The sequence below is a fragment of the Anopheles merus genome, unplaced genomic scaffold (genome assembly GCF_017562075.2).
Source record: "Anopheles merus strain MAF unplaced genomic scaffold, AmerM5.1 LNR4000433, whole genome shotgun sequence".
Taxonomy (NCBI): Eukaryota; Metazoa; Arthropoda; class Insecta; order Diptera; family Culicidae; genus Anopheles; species Anopheles merus.
Window position 1 is genome coordinate 20,611 of NW_024428013.1, and position 17,904 is coordinate 38,514.

The 17,904-nt window shown below is 41.4% G+C and overlaps 2 long non-coding RNA genes across 4 annotated transcripts in view; one reads left to right on the plus strand and one right to left on the minus strand.

Annotated features, from left to right (window-relative positions):
- The window catches only part of LOC121602384, a 34,832-nt gene extending 17,487 nt beyond the window's left edge, over positions 1 to 17,345 (minus strand). The window contains exons 1-2 of one of the 3 annotated variants that reach the window (XR_006006365.1): positions 17,159 to 17,345; positions 14,900 to 15,093 (exon numbers count right to left, since the gene is read on the minus strand). This is a non-coding gene — a long non-coding RNA (uncharacterized LOC121602384). Of the gene's footprint in view, positions 1 to 14,899; positions 15,094 to 17,062 lie in introns of all 3 variants that reach the window. The other 2 variants (XR_006006366.1, XR_006006367.1) reach the window with 2 other exon arrangements.
- LOC121602385 lies at positions 13,050 to 13,873 on the plus strand. Its single transcript, XR_006006368.1, has 3 exons — positions 13,050 to 13,233; positions 13,305 to 13,368; positions 13,461 to 13,873. It is a non-coding gene; the product is annotated as an uncharacterized LOC121602385 (long non-coding RNA).
- Positions 17,346 to 17,904: the final 559 nt, after the last annotated feature.

The following is a 17,904-nucleotide window of genomic DNA, read 5'->3' on the forward strand; positions in this document are numbered from 1 at the left end:
AATATCAGTGAAGTGTCAATTGACTGAGTCGGTAAACTTAGCTGATTTATGGTGTGAGCGGCCGCTATAGAGTAGCGCCGCTCACCGCCCCTGGCCGATATCTCCAGCTGCACACGTTGCGATGATTCCTCTCTCCTGCTGTAATTGCCAGTCCAGCACAGCTCTAGAGGATCACGAACACCTTCAAGTCGAGTCGAGTTGGGCTATCGACGTTTCCACCAGTGTCAGAGAAGATCCTTCATCCAAGAAAGCATACGTGTCGATACTGCGATGGCCATGATAAACAAGCACAGGAACTATTCGAAATAGCGTCGTCGTCGATTTCTCTCCGTGAACATAACACTGCGCACTTGACGTGGAAGCGGATGGTTCTTGATGGAGCAGTGTATGATGTCGAAACCGCACCCTACCACTCTACAGACGAACGTAGATTTGCATGGTCTCGTTCCATGACTGCCCAGGCAATTCGCGCAAAGTTGCAACCTGCTGACTGTAGCATGACGATCTGTAACCGTCATGGCTCTGAAGACCTCACATTGGCGGACGCGATGCATTGGATTTTCACATACGTAACACTTCACACTCGTTCGCGATGGTGTAGCTTGCGCATGATAAGATTTTGGCCGTTCGTGTTTATTCTACTTGCGGATTCAACCGCACTAGATACGTGCAGGAAGAAATGACCTCAAATGTTTCTTGGTGGTGTACGAAGAGCTTCTACATTAGCAGGCACTGCTAATTCACAACAGTCTTCAGTCAGCTCTTCCATGAAAGCGCAAAATTCCTTTAGCGTTGGTTTAACGAAGTTCCTTTTGAATCGCACCCATTCCAAGGCTCTGTTGGCCGGCAGTTTTCTTACCAGTTCTTCCAGCAGTTCCGGATTAGAGAAATGATCTTCCATTTCGTTGGCCGTCAAGTGATCGCATAACTTTTGGACTGCTATACCAAAACATATCAATTGGTCCAAGCGCTCTGGTTTCGGGTTCTCGATTTGCCGTGCCTGCTCGATCAATTCTTTAACTAAAAGTCCTGGTCGTCTATACAACTGCTTCAGCAACTTCATGACCTGGGGAGCTGCATCTGGAGAGGTGAACTTGGATTCCACCACTTCTCTTGCAGGTCCGGTAAGCGCTTCTTCAAGCCGGATGATGTTTTCGACTGAAGTAAAACCACACGCCTCGGTTGACCGATTGTAGTAGCTATAGAACACAGGCCACTGTTTTATCGAACCGGAAAACACTGGTAGTTTTCTACCCCACAATCCCCTCGCACTCTCACGTTCTTCCGCGGTTAGCACCTTACTTGTGCAGGGGTTAGGAAGTACTTTTCGCCCATGGTCACTGGTTAACCAATCAACGACTTGTGATGTTTCACTAACGCTGCAACCACTTCTCCTGCTAACACTGTCACCCTCTATCTGTTGCTTCATCGCTTCGTAATCCGAATTCAATTTCGCGATTCTTTTACTCATTTCAGTTTGAAGCGCTTCGACTTCCAACCTTCGCTCTTTAGCTAAACGTTCTAGCTTCAGTGTCGTTGCCACAGAGCTTCTACTTCTGCGAGAAACGTGCGATTCACTATCGTTTTGGCTGGGGTTTATTTTGCATTGAGAGCTAAACCCTTCGATCAGACTGGACGCCATTCTGTTCTTTTCCACATGCGCCGTATTTGTCGGCGCAGTACCCGTTTCGCTCCTAACGCTTCGCTGAGCCATAACTATGTCCGGAGTTGCGACTAAGGACACTTTTGATGAGGCCTACTTTTGGACCGCTGGTTTCTGCTGCGAAAGTACTTCTACGGGTTTCTCTAACCGGGTTTTGGATGTATCGCCAACCTGAGATTGCGCCTTCCCACGAGTAGCCCTACTAGGTTTGCCACTCATCTCGTGGCCTTTCACCTTGGCTGCCTCGTCCTTTTCGCCGCTTTCACACCGTTCACACACCCACTTCACGTACTTCACCTCCTTGGAAACACCAGCGCAATCGACTTAGAGCACGCGTCACATAGCACCATATACGATACCGCGTTTTCGCGGTCACAACCGACACAGTCGAACTTTGGCTTCGGCATTTTTTTGCGTTGAACACTTTCACGAACTTTTAATTTGGTTGATATTAAAAAAAAACTTTAAATTGTAAAAAAGCTTGTGGAAGCGATAACAAGACCTTTGTACAGCGTGGATTTGAAATTATATTTATTTTAATTGATTCCAATCCAGCTAACGGACGCGCTGCAGTTGGCCACCATACGATATTTGCATATTCCATCAACGACCGGATAAGTGAGCTATAGAGCGCCTTGGTGCAAGGTATATCATTAAGCTCGCGAGTCATATAGATAACTAGTCCTAGCATTCTATTGCTGCTGGCTACTACGTGATCCAGCTGATCCTTAAATGATAGTTTTGTATCGAGCAAAACACCTAGATCCTTAACACATTGTTTTCGCGCCAAGGACTGTCCATCAAGCGCATATTCATACAATGATGGGCAGCGAGAACGACTGAAAGTGATGGCTTCACATTTATCTGTGCATAGGGATAAAGCATTACGGTTGCACCAACACTGGAACTCATGCAAGGAAGTTTGCAGTTGGGCGTGGTCTTCTGGTTCACGAATAACACGAAAAAATTTCGCGTCATCTGCGTACAATAGATGATTATCAGCCGGGAGGATCAACGTCACGTCGTTGATGAAAAGAAGGAACAGCAAAGGACCCAGGTTGCTGCCCTGCGGGACTCCAGAAGATGCATGCACTGGACTTGACATGTACGGTAGTCATGGGAAAAATGATTCTTTTTAAAGATCAGGTGCGGTCCAGTTCGCTCAGTGGAATGAACTGAACGCGTGCGGTGATTCTTTCGCACGCCTGAGGTGCGGTACGTTTTTAAATATCGATTATATGCTGCAAAAATATCCAAACGATTTTATTTTTTATTTTTATAAAGTTACATTTACAAACATAGAAAAAGGAAATCAAAGTTGTTTTCATGCTCATGTAAACTTTAAATTTATCACGATTTGTTTTATTTCCTTATATCATTATTCATTTTGTGTTCTACTCGTTTAAAGTATTTTTTATAAAAATGTAACTTTATCGCCGTTCAAAACAACGGATTCATAACACTCATTCAATTAATCGTACAGTTTAATAAACTGTGGTTAACTATAGTCCATGAGGAGAATCTTCTTCATAAATTCAGAGCCGACATCGGGTGCTTCAAACATATGGAAAATTACCTGCAGTTTCGGTCTGGTGAAAAAAAAAACTACTAGAGCGAGAGTGTATTGCTATTTTGCGGAACGGGAAAGAAGACATGGATAACAGAAGCTTTCTCGTTCTAGTTAACACACTATCAGATCGAAAAAGCATGCTGATTTTCTGAGTAGGAGAATGAACTCCGCACCGCGTGCGGTGGTTTGTTGCACACTTTCATGATCGGTATGGAGAGTTTCCGCACGGAGAACCAATACCGCACCGCTAGCGTGCGGAGATGTATCGCACACATTCATAGTCGGCGCGGAGAACGTCCGCACAAAGAATCAATGCCGCACCGCTAGCGTGCGGAGATGTATCGCACACTTTCATAGTCGACAGGGAGAGCGTCCGCACGGAGAATCAATACCGCACCGCTAGCGTGCGGAGATGTATCGCACACTTTCATAGTCGATAGGGAGAGCGTCCGCACGGAGAATCAATACCGCACCGCTAGCGTGCGGAAGAATCATTTCCATTTATCTGGCAGTGCGGTACTCGTTCACTCAGTGTAAAGATTGGAATGAATCATTCAGTTCTTATTCATTTTGCCCATGTCTAATGTACGGGCCTAACCTATTGACGATCTGTAAGGTACGATCTAAGCCACACTACCAAAGGATTTGGGAGACCAAGTAAGTCGAGTTTCGCTAGCAAGATGGAGTGCGATACACTGTAGAATGCTGCCTTGATATCCGTATAAATAGCATCTAGTTGTAGACCGCTATCGATAGATTTATGGCATTTGCTAACAAATTCTAGTAGATTAGTCGTTGTAGATCGCCTAGGTACAAAACCATGTTGATTCACACTAATATAGTTGCCGGCCGAGGCCAACAATGGCTCGTAGATTAGCATTTCAAACACCTTTGCACACACGCTGAGTGAGGTTACGCCACGATAGTTTACAGCATCATTCTTACAGCCCTTCTTGTAGATGGGTGTCATCCAGGAAGATTTCCAAGTGGCCGGAAAGGTTCCACATCTCAGGGACTCCTTAAAAATCTTCATCAGCGAGGGAGCAAGCGCAGAAGCACACCACTTTAGGATAACGGCCGGTATACCATCTGGGCCAGGGGTATATGAGGATTTAACACGTTTGATGGCAGAGGTGATCGTATCGACAGTGATAACTGGTAGCATAGGGAGCAGTGCCCCAATAGGTGTGTTAGAGAGAGCATCGGTCACTTCCGCCTCTGTCTTCATTTTTAGCTTTTTTGGAACCTCAAAAATGAACCTGGGCTCTCCTGCTATGATTTGATTGTTGCCTAATAGTGCCAAGATGTTGGTGATCAATACGCAGAAATGTTCTTATGCGACGTCAGACTTCTGTACGCAGTCCATTTAAGACGCTACGGGGTGTCATTCGTTGAACGCCCACGCTTATAAGTTGGTTGGTTCATTTTTTTGGTCATCATGTTTAGAGTTTTCTGTTGTCTCATGTGCAACATAACTTATCAATTGATCTGACATGGGATGACATCTGACTTGTCCATAAAGCATTTTTATAATTACTGAATCTATGTTTGTTTTAATAATTTTTTAGCCTTTCAGACTTTTGTATCATCCCCGGAATATATTCAATATTGTTTGCGGCGTGGGAGGATGGAGTCTTCAAAAAGCGATATTATATTGATCCCATTTTGCTATTTTTTGACTGATCACATTTTTAGCCATCTATTGCCGATGCTCAAAGATTAGAATTAGTTTTTAAAGTAGGTATCATTGATTTTGAACCATACTTGGATGATATAATTACAGAAAAACAACAATAATAACTAAAATGTTTCTAAAAGATTAAAATGTAATTTAAGCGCAATAATAAAAACCGCATTCACCTGGCCCGCGGCACTCGATCATTTACTAAAGTTGGCTCTTTGCCTCAAAAGTTTGCCGACCGCTGCACTAAAACATTGAATCTTGAGCACTTTTTTGCATTCTCTCGTCTGTACCTTTCATAAAATTTGTGATTGATTTTGGCAGCTTATTAGCCCAAGACGCCAATTAATGCTTGTACATAATTTCAGGGTTGTTACAGAAGTCTCAATTCAAACACCGCGAAATCCGCACCAGGCTTTTGAAATCTGCGCCAAAATTCAAAATCCGCGCGAAAACTTAAACTCCGCGCTTATACGAAAGCAACACATATAATTGTTGAATCAGGGAATTTTTTGTTGAATCAGGGAACTACATTTTTCTGTTCTTCAACTCCCTTTTTCTTGCTGCTCAATCCTTAATCTGCATTCTTATTTCCTTGTTTTTCTTTTTCAATTTTTTCGTTGTGTGTCTGCCTAGCCAGTTTTGCTTTTAATCATAATTCCTTTGATGGAACAAACTTTTCTACATCATTGTGGAAAAATTGCGTTCCATTGATTATGTTTTTTCGATGGTTGAAGAGTTCTTCTGGCATACATGAGCTTTTTTCTGCCATCACCAATTTGGAAGACGAGAAGCGTCGTTCAGCCTCAGCATTGGAATGGGAAATGGTGATGACAATTTGGAACAGTTTTTTGAGTTCATTGAAATTATACTGCCGGAAAAGAACAGCATAAAACTCTACACCATCATTATAAGGTGGAAGGGAATGCTTCAAATTTTTTAATACTATAATTTCTTCAAAAACACGAACTTTGTAGAGTTTAAAATCGACCTTTTCAGCTAGTTTCAAATTTTTTTCCTCTGCTTTAATGGAAAAAAAACCTTTGTAGGTTTCATGTATGAAACGAGATGGTAATAAAATTCGTGGGAAATGTTATTCTCAAGCAAATATGTTATTAATTTTACCACATACTTTTTCATACCTTTTTTAACAGTGGTTATGACCTGTTCATTTGTCTGATACTTAGATAATTAACTGGGCAAAATTATCTCGTCAACTTTTTTTAATCCACTGTCTAAGTCCAAATGTTTAGTTTCAAAAACAGTCTCTAGCTTTTCGACTTCATAAATTTTTGCTAACCAACACGACATAAAAGATTTTATATATTCGTAAATTTGAAAAAGTACGAAATCATTGGTTTCCAGAAATTTAATTAACTTTCCGGCATCACTGCACACCTCAATAACAAACTGAATTACAGACTTGATACCTTTTATAGACAGTATCCTAACAAAAATCTCTTCATGATAACTCATTTTTTCCCTTTCCAAGTGAGTAAATTTGGCTTTCAATGCAAAAAGCTCATCTATGTTCGCTAGTAGGGCCTGCGCTGCATTGCCTAACATTACCCAACGTGTTTCAACAAATTATACGATTTTTTTTGTTTTTCCTTGCAACTTTTTTCGAATTCTTCCCACTTGGATGGTACATCAAAATAATAGTAAACTACCTTCGCCAACTCAGAGACCTCAATCCCAAACTCTTTCAAAGCATACTTAACAGCATTGTGTATGATATGGGCTGGGCATGATCCTGTGTCAACTAGCTGAAATCCTCTTTCACGAACCAGCTTGCTGTTCATTTGCCCTCAAGGCATTGGTTGGCTAAGCCAAAGAAGGACAAAGATGCACATTTTCTTCTCAATGGTGGCATGTTCTTTTTCTCGGGGCTCCACGCGACCACTTAAGGCCGCAGCAATTCTCCATTGGGTAAGATTTTATCGTACGTGCTGTAATTTGATTTTCGCTGGACTATTTAGTTTGATTTTATTGTTTGGCTGAGTTTTATAGTTCAATAATTAAAAAAAATGAAATTTTTCCTTCAAACCCTAGATATATATACATCGGTATTTCTGGTCACTTTGCCCACAGGTCAAGGCGAGCTTTTTGGCGGCCACCGTCGCAAAACCGTCGCAAAACGTCAAAACTGACGTCACAAGTACTTAAACACGACGTCGCCAGCGAGGGAAAATCGCAACGATTTGGAGGCGCTGGCGACGGTCTTTTTTGACGTTTTGCGACGGTTTTTGACCTTTCGAGCGAGCTTTTGACCAGCGGGCCAGTGTGGCCAGATTATATTGGCAGATTTCGGCAGAAGCACTGGTGAGAACGCAACCATTTAACCGTAGAGTTGGCAACCAGATTTAAGCACGTAAGTTGGCAACCGGCATACCCTGGTATTCCACACGTTTTGATGCAAAAAATTAACGATTTTCATAGGTAAACAATGCTTTCTATATTTCAATGCTGTAAGTAAGTAATGCCTACCATATATTATCTTCTATTTCATTTATTCATTAAGTTTTTTTTTTTTCATTTTATTATAAAAATAACGGTCAAATTGCAATTTGGAATAGCTTAAATTTGACTCGAAAATAAGCACAGTACGAAAAGAGGAAGAAGAGAAACGTCATTATCCATACAAAATGTATGGAATACCCGGATATGCTGGTTGCCAACTTACGTGGTTAAGTTAAAACAAATTCAAAATAAAATACTTACAGGCTGTTAAAAATTACAACTTATGCACCAAAAAATCATAAATTAAAAGTTGGGAGGCTACGGAAAATTTCAGGTCAATAAAAGCAATGAATCAAAAGTTATTGCAGTTCGAAGTTGAAAAAAATACCCGGGTATCCGGTTGCCAACTTAAAGGTTAAATTTAATCAATTATTTTAACGATCAATTTCTTTTTACCCTACTATCAAAGAGAATGAAAAAGTGTGCGACTTTTATAAATAATGTGTGTGGTTTGAAGCAACATTGTGTGAAGCTATGAATTAAAAAGTGCTCTTATTTGCAAAAAAAGTGATAAAATATTGTATGAACCAAAGTTTTTCTTTTGGTTCGGTTGCACCAAGTCGGTGTGAAGGAAAGCGCACAGCGGGCTAAGAAAGAAATGAGCGGGAGGGGGTGTCAGTCCAGCGCAGCGCAACTCGCTGGAATCAAGTGGGGTACCAGTTCAGCGCAGCGCAAGCCGAAAGAAACGGGAAAGAAGGGGTATGAGGAAAATGATGTATGAGGTATTCTTTTCAGTGAGAGCGCCTCGTGCATTTTAAAGGCATGCAAGAGGGCGCATTCTCTCCATGGTAGCGCTCCATCCGCCATTTTTAATTTTCAGTTCAAAACAACGGACTTCGGATCCGATCATGGGCTGGACCCCCACCGTGTGTTTCTACCTACCCCTCGCCAGAAAATTTCATTCTTTTTGTCTGTAGGGTACAGTGGCGGATCTAACGGTAGGCGGACTAGGAGGTCGCCTGGGGCCCCGCCGATTTAGGGGCCCCGTAGATCGCCATTCTATAGTATGCCGTATGGACAGAGTACTAGCGACAAGGGCCCCCGGAAGGATGGCCGTTGGGGCCCCAAGCCTGGCAAATCATTTGCACCCCCCCCCCCCCCACCCCGATGGCATTTCAAGTTTACTGTTCATTCTCCCAACAGCAAGTTTAGTGCAACTACCCCCCCCCCCCCCCCCCCCCCCCCCCCCAACTACATTTACCATTTGCAGGGGGCCTCAACTCGTCTTTCCGCGTAGGGCCCCCGATACCCATGATCCGCCACTGGTCGGGTAAGCTTTAATCGCCGACAGCGAGATTCAAATTCAAATTTAAATGGTTTTTCTTTGAGGAGCAATTCTCGAAATCCACACAACTGACATTTTTTACTTACTATGAACATTAAATTTAAACGGATAAAATTTTGAATTCAAAACGCATGTAGCATTTTTCAAGTGCCAGGCAAACAAACGTGCATCAGCGCGATAAGTTACAAATGAGGATAGCGATCCTTGAAACAGCAACCCAAGCGCCACAGATTAAGCTTGAACAACTGAAAAATCAAATATCTGTGATTTTCGGTAGGATAAATGGAAAAACGGTAGTTTTAGGGCGGTCATCTGTGAATCGGTAGGCATATAAAAAATCGGTAGGAATACAGATACATCGGTATTTCTGGTCACTCTGCATACAGCCTCCAAAACGATAAAGTGGTTGGCGGCCAATTTCAACGACTTCACCGCGCCGAATGTGTGGCCTCCCAGCTCCCCGGATCTTAATCCAATGGATTATTTCGTGTGGGGCGCGGTGGAACGGGACACCAACAGAACCTCCAGTAACACCAAGGCGGAGCTGATGGCGAAATCAGGTCCGTTTTCGCGGCCCTACCCCGCGAAACTGTCGCCAGGGCTTGTTCCCGGTTCCGGAGACGGGTGGAGGCCGTAATAGAAGCCGAGGGCGGATATTTTGAATAAAATGAATAAAATACATGGTAAGCTAATATTTCTAAAACAAACAAAAAACCCCGATGATTAATTTTGCCATATTTTTTTTATTTCTCCGTAGGTGACTGTCAAAATTATCCCGAACGCCCTGTAGATCCCCAGTACCGGTCGTTGTTAACGCGCATTTAACGTTGAATGCATTAATTATTTGGGGCATATTATACATCGTAGAGCAGGGGTCTCCAAACTACGGCGCGAGGGGCCGCATGCAGCCCTCGAGAGCCTATTATGCGGCCCGAGGCAGCTTTGTGAAAGTTAAAATAATTAATTAATTATTGCGACTATTTTTAATGAAAATGTAACTGTAGCTTTTTAGAGACGTACACCAAGCTTTTATAATAGAAAGCTATTGGAGTTTTATATATAATGCTAGTATTTTCTTATAGACGAAATTGAAACGTTCGCATTAGATACCGGTAACGGAAAAATAGCCCTCAACACCATTATATGTGAAGCAATGCGGCCCACGAACTGAAAAGTTTGGAGACATGGAGAGGATTAAGGTCGGATACAGCTAAGATAGAGGCTATACTGAAGCTCCCAGAACCGACTGATGTTTCCGGAGTGCGTGCCTTCTTAGGGGCTAATAACTATTACGAGATTTGTGAATAGTATGAGGGAGTTACGTCACCCTCTGGATAGCCTGCTGAAAGGAGACAAACAGTTTCAATTGACTGAACAATGTAGGAATTCGAGAAATTTAAAGCAGTATCATCGTCAGATCTGTTGCTAGCTCACTACGATCCAAGGCAAGAATTTGTCATCATGAAGTTTCATAAAATGATTTTTGGTCGTTATTTCCATTTGCATTTCCAAGAGGATTCCGGTTTATACCGCAAATCGTTTGCAGCGTTTTGCCATCGCCCTCCTAGCTTATGATTTTGATGAACAGTATGTGAGATCGGAAGAGATTGGAGGTGCAGATTAGTGTTGGGTAAAGTGCTGCTGTGCGCACTGTGCGCACAGCACACCATACTGTGCGCACAGCACAGCACAGTGCCTTAAGTGCTACCACAGTGCTAGCACTTTCGCACAGTGCTAGCACAGTGCTAGCACTTCCGCACAGTGCTAGCACTTTCGCACAGTGCGCTCTCTGAGCACAGTGCGAAAGTGCTAGCACAGTGCTAGCACTTTCGCACAGTGCGCTCTCTGAGCACAGTGCGAAATGCTAGCACAGCACTGTGCTCAGAGAGCGCACTGTGCGAAAGTGCTAACACTGTGCTACCACTTCCGCACTGTGCTCAGAGAGCGCACTGTGCGAAAGTGCTAGCACTGTGCTAGCACTTCCGCACTGTGCTCAGAGAGCGCACTGTGCGAAAGTGCTAGCACTGTGCTAGCACTTTCGCACTGTGCTCAGAGAGCGCACTGTGCGAAAGTGCTAGCACTGTGCTAGCACTGTGCGAAAGTGCTAGCACTGTGCTAGCACTTCCGCACTGGTTCCAAGTGCGCACTGTGCGCACAGTGCGCACAGCACACTAAAGGCAATGTGCGTGTGCGCACAGCACACTTAATTGTTCTACTTTACCCAACACTAGTGCAGATGTGTTGTCGCGATTGATTGAGAGTCATAATAAACCAGAACCAGAATGCATAATCGCGAGTATAGAGACAGACGACGATTTGGCCTACGTAGCAGTCAGTGTATTGAATAGTTTCCCACTGTCTTTCAGTGAAGTAGCCGAAGCTACGCTACGGGATGATACGCTACGCAACGTGGGAGATTACATTGTCCATGGATGGCCGAACTATGGCATATAGTTTGGAACTTGCTGATTTTTATAGCAGGCGGGAATGTTTGAGCAATGTAAAGGGCTGCATTCTTTTTGGAGAAAGGGTAGTGATACCGAAGATTTTGCAAAACAGATGTTTGATCACCGCCAAATCACCACCCAAGGAATCATCAGTATATTTTCTTGTGACAGTAGATGCATTTTCTAAATGGCCGAAAATAGTAAAAACCACGTCTACACCACGGCGTTTGCCACAATAACTATATTGAAAGGAATATTTGCCAAATATGGAGCACTGGTCATGACAGTGAGTGATAATGGTCCAAATTTGTATGAGAGGATTTTAACCATTTTTACAAACGTTACAGCATAGCACATATAATCACTGCCCCATGTCACCTGGAAAGTAAAGGACAGGCGGAAGGTTTTGTTGGCACTTTCAAAAAAGATTTAAAGAAATCAATAGTAGCTGATATGAAGCTCGATGAGGCATTGGATATATTCATGTTGACATACCGCACAACACCAAACCCGTTGCTGGACCAAAACAAAACACCTTCTGAAATCATGTTTAACCGACCCATGCGCATTGATCTTGATCTTTTAAAACCGCCAGCAAACACGCCAGATAATCAGCAACTGAACGTCACTAGAGTTTTTACAAAAGGAGATAATGTTTTAGCAAAGATTTACGCGAACAATAAGAATAAGTAGATCCCTGGTGAGATAATTAGGCGTATCGGCAAGCTAGAATGAGCTTGATAGTTATTTGTGATGTGTTAAAAATCATTTGTAAAACTGAAATTTCATTATGAAGTAAATACACCACTAGACAGCTTTTGAAAAACATCTTGGAGGCGGTAAATAAGTATGTGCACATTCGATAGTGACTTGGAAAACCCTTTGTGAAATTTTGTGAAATCATTTAATTTGTGTGGACACAACAGACACAGCTTCAAAAGATTTGATTCTGTCAATGGAAACTTGGAAAAAGTGTAATTTCATTTATTTCTAATAATACATGTTCGGAAATACTCGAAAGGTTTTCCTGAATAGAAAAACTAAAGATAGGAAGAGAAAAAAATCCACTAAACATGCGCCAAAGCTTTGACCATTGACTAAGCGTTGTTGTGGCCTTTTTCCCCAGTTTTTTTTTTTGCCATATAACGATTTCTTTACATATGCCCATTTTGCCGCACGTATCAAAATATCATCACTTGAAACATCAATTTTTGTTTCATTTCTTTTTAAATATGTTGTTTTGCGACTTTGTGGTAATTTCATGTCATAGATAAATGTAGGAGACATATATCAAAGTACAAATAATAGTGTTAATATTCATTAAATAAACATTCCCATTTTGGTACACTTTTTCCTATCGATTCACAAACGCTATAGGGAGGGACGGATGTAACGAGGACGGACTCAATACCCGCGCCTACAGTCCAAAACAGCCGAAGTCATACAAAATCATGAAGAAGTCTGCGCCTTTACGTTCCGGCTACTCCCCAACCAGCAAAACCGAAGCTATTGGAAAACTTTACTGTGTACCAAAGCGAGAGAGCATGTCTTCTTTCTCTAGATTTCGGACGGCACAACGCCGATCGTGTGGCCGGGCAAACAATTATGAACGAAAAACGGGAGAAAGGGAAACCGATATCCTTCGAGTGACACACACACATGCATCTGCATGCGGCTTCCGCTGAACCGAGACTACCCATCTCTCTCGATCTCCCATGATTTTTCTACTATCGCGCTCATCCGGGTGTTAGGCATCCTCACCCGGCGCTCTAGCACCAATGGAACACGACATCGAACATGACAAATGTATGGGATTTGACATGTTTGTCTTGTTTGTTTGTTTGTGTCTGACAGTGCACCTCCATATGATTATATGGGTTTGTTCGTGTCGGATGTCGTGTTCGATTGGTGCCAGAGCGCAGCCTCAATCTGTCCAGAACTTTCACTGTGGAAGGATGTGTTGGAGTGATGTGTGATTTCTTGTGCCCCGTACTTTGCTCGTTTACGTTTTGTGCCGTGTTCCTTCTTCTTCAATTATGGAATGATTTATCCTTGTAAATTTCTAAGGTAAGTTTCTTATCCTTGTGTGTGCTTCAATGGGTACATTCAACTAACACTTGTCGTCTAAAACGTTACAGGTGCACGCGCATGTTAATCGACGGTTGCCGACGGAAGGACGGTGTCCGGTTTTAAAATATCAAGGTAAGCGTTTCTATAATCCTATGTACAAAATATTGTTTAGTTTTTTTTTTATAAAACACATGGATTAATTATTGGTTAATTTTCATCAACAGATTTCATCACAGCTCTTTCGTAGAAGAGCGCACTTCAAGGACGCATAGGATACGGCTAAACATGCGCAGCACCAGTCCGTGACGTCATTTCCAGACAGGCGCCGGCTGAACACGCGCAGCACCAGTCGAGGATATCCTAGCACAAAGGATAGAAGGAAGAACGAGAGGAAGGGTAACAGAAAGCAACCGCTGCATTTGGAAGGGGTGAAGCATCCTGCTGTATACAGAGAGTCAGTGTACCAAAACGCATGTGGAAAGAGGAAGTCCAATAAATAGCATGCGAAAGTGTGCATAAAGCAAAAAGAAAAGGCGTCACTACTACAACCAGCAATCCGAAAACATAAGGGGAGGCATAAATACAAATGTATGCGTGAGCAGGACCAGCAATCCAAGCATTTGAATGTGTGCATCGGTTTGTGCCGTGCTGAAAGTTTTTACTTTAGCTGCTGCTAGTGTAAAAACTTAAGGAAATCTTAAAGTAAAAATGTTTCACACGGGGCGCCTTCGGCAATTCCGTCCGTCGGGTAAACCCGACCTTTACCGAGCCAATCCGAATAGATGTGTTCGTTAAACATGTGTGCGTATCAGGTAGCAGCATTTGTACTGCTTACCTGCCGTGTGCCGCTGTGATACCGAGCGAGACGCATAGACAACGCGTCAAGAGGACATGTGTAGCCTTGAGGAAACTTTTCTGTGTCTCTTTTGCCTTGTTCTTGCCTTTAGATTAGAGGTCTCCAAACTACGGCCCGCGGGCCGCATGCGTCCCTCAAGAACCTTTAATGCGGCCCGTGAGGACTGGGTTAAGGTTAAATTTAATAGCTTTCTTTTCTATCTGATTATTTTTGTTTTACTTCTAAAAGACGAAAACCAAAATTCAACAAAAGAAAGCTGGAGAAATTTGATATATTTCAATAGTATTTTCTCATTAAAACGGGATTTGAACTTCCGCTCATTCTAAAAGTAGCGTCAAAATGGCCCTCAACAAGGTTAATTGTGAAGCAATGCGAGCTGAAAAGTTTGGAGACCCCTGCTTTAGATCCTGATGGGTGAAGCATGCATACCTTTCGGGTACGTTCGTGGTATAAGCCCTGTCTCTTTCATGTAAATGGTAAAGATACAATCATATGCAATCGGCTCTGCATTCGTGGGCAGGTCCGTGGACGCCGTTTGTACGCACCCAATGGATCGTTAGACCAGTATGTAACTATTGGCAGATTATGGCCCTAAATTAGCGGTTAGGGCCACAACCAACCCCCCCCCCTTCTTTTATTTTTAACATCTAGGGCCCTGCCAATCCACCACTGTCTAGTATTGCTATTACCAAAACAACGAAAGAACCGAATTCATTGTGATGAACGATTCGGTTCATCTACGGTAACTGAAAACAACCAAAATCTCAAATGTCGAATAAGCAATTATAATGGATGTAAAATACTCACCTATCAATAATGTGATCTGCAAATATCCTACCGTGTAACACGAGATTGAAGACATGTTGGCACTGCTTGTAGGTTAGACGCAAAGCACTTATAAGCATAAAAATGTAAACCCGGTAAGCCCTACGAGGACAACTGTGATTCGAGTTTGTATAGCCTCCCGCAATGTACTACTTGCAGTTTATGACCTACAAAAGCTAAGAACACAATAAAAGGAAGAAAAACGGATGTAAAACCAATGTGAAAATTCTCTCTCTCTCTCTCTCTCTCTCTCTCTCTCTCTCTCTCTCTCACACACACACACACACACACACACACACACACACACACACACACACACACACACACACACACACACACACACACACACACACACACACACACACACACACACACACACACACACACACACACACACACACACACACACACACACACCACACACACACACACACCACACACACACACACACACACACACACACACACACACACACACCCACACACACACACACACACCACACACACACACACACACACCACACACAGATATATATATATATATATATATATATATATATATATATATATATATATATATATATAATCATATATATTTATAATCATATATATATATATATATATATATATATATATATATATATATATATATATATATATATATATATATATATATATACATATATATATATATGTGTATACAGCGTATACTGCAATACTTCATAGTTAAAAAAGCATCGCACATAATACATCGTCTATTATCACAACTTGATTCCAATACGACGGCACACCTTTTCTTCTGAATGTATTATGCTTGCTGCCCCCCCCCCCCTCCGATTAAGCTGGAAGAATACTTCCGAATCCCGGTGTTTGAACGATTGTATCAACATTTTCTCTCCAATTTCTCTCACATTCTCTCTCACTCCGTCATTCTTCCGCTGGTTTGAATACTCAGCAAGCTAGTTTTATCGATTTTTTCTCTCGCATCTTCTGTACTCCGTAGCTTTATCATGTTGATTTAATCGATACTTTTTTCAACTAACTTCTAACTAACTAACTTCTTCGTCTAACATTGCTGCTTGAGTTTAACTACATTTCATAGAGAATTTTTAAATGTACGCTAACGTGTTTATTACAACCATGCACACTATTGCAATATCAGATTTGTTTTACATTCCGGAACATGGTACTTTAAAGACATAATGATACCACAAACATTAATTTGCTTAATTATTTTGTTTTCTTTTTATGATTGAGTAGTAAAAGAAAGACTGTATTATAAAAAAAATTACTAAAACAATAAAAAATAAAATTAGGTAGGTTTTCGATAAGCAGCAAATAAAGGTGACGTTGATATTTTTGTTTTTTTTTTTTGCTTTCATAAATATACTGATTTTATGCACCAAATAGTAGATAATTTAATTCTACAATTAGTTAGCATCATTGTCTTGCTAACATCACCGAATCAATGTGCATTATTTTTCATTCTTACACAATTTAACAGCAGAATCGTTGCAACATGGAGGAGCAATAGACAAATATTTTTATTTGTTATTTGGCTGCAACAATGATGAATGCATAACCAATCGAATCTAATTTTGTTTATGAATAAAACTTAATTTTACGTTCAGTTTCTTCTAATAAATTAATTATTACTATATTAAGTGTATCCTGATTTGCATTTATCATGTATCATGTATCACATCCTACAGGTATATTTGCAATCCTTTTAGATAAAATAATTTAAAAAAATCAACTCCACAACTTGCTGCCTTGCTGTTACGTTGAGAACTAACTAATTGAAATATATATTTACGTCACAGATCCACTATTCACTACGCACAAATGCATAACGTAAACGATGCAACATTATTCGTACTACACAAAACTTATTATTAGGTTTTTCGTAACTACAATCAGCACAACATCATACATTACTGTAAATATCCAATGCACATGTATGCATGAAATAGGAAGGTAAAAGAAATAATTTAACTTTCATCAGCACGACCACTGTATAGAGTTCTTTCGTATCCTTTTCCAGACGAGAAAATTCTCCTACTAGGAAACAATTTCACACACACTGGCACAACTTCATATAAGCCATTGCTAAATGTATACACATACGCCCACTTCTGACACTAACCCAGAGATCACGCTCTCTTTTTCCGCTCTTCAAAACACAACCTGGTTTGCAGTTTGTTAACCTTTTTTTCAACACGTACAATATTATGATGTTTACCATCGGATCAATAAATTAGCACGGCATTTTCAAATAACATGACGCACGGTTGTAAATGATTTTCTGAGCCAGCAGATAACCACGGTCTGACTAAGCTTGTGTGGAATTTAAGACTTGTTTTTGACACTCGCTGTTTAATACAAGCTCTGCAGCCTCCTTGTATTTTGTTGCTTCTTCTTCATCTGTCTCTTCCTCATTGAAACATACACATTCCAGTTCAGTCACAACGGGAGATCTTTATGACATCAGCATTGACATTTCGTATGCCAGAAATGCCTGATACAGGGGTTCTTTCCGTTTTAAAGGCGTGGAAACGCTCATCCGATGCGAATTTATCGGACGATTCTGTCAAACGCTATTTCAGCTCATATTGCGAAAATTTGAATGATTTAAATGGTTTAACCATTATAAAAAAATAATTTCGTATTGTTCCTACATAAACCACCGACAAACCGACGTAACACTGGTGATACAAAAGTGTCCCACACGAAATTACTGTCATTTACCAGTGAGGCAAACACTTCCGTTAAAGTAAGCTCTGTTCACTGCTGCTTCGATGTAAATAACTTTTCTAAATACTAATTGCGAAGGAAGTGTGACCGTATTGATACACGATGCGCAATCTCAGATTGTGCATATACAGGCGGTCCCCGAGATACATGACCGCGCGGCTACATGAGGTGAAATATACAGCGAAATGACTATTTGACAGGTGAAATATCTGACAGGTATAGCTAAAGGGTTGG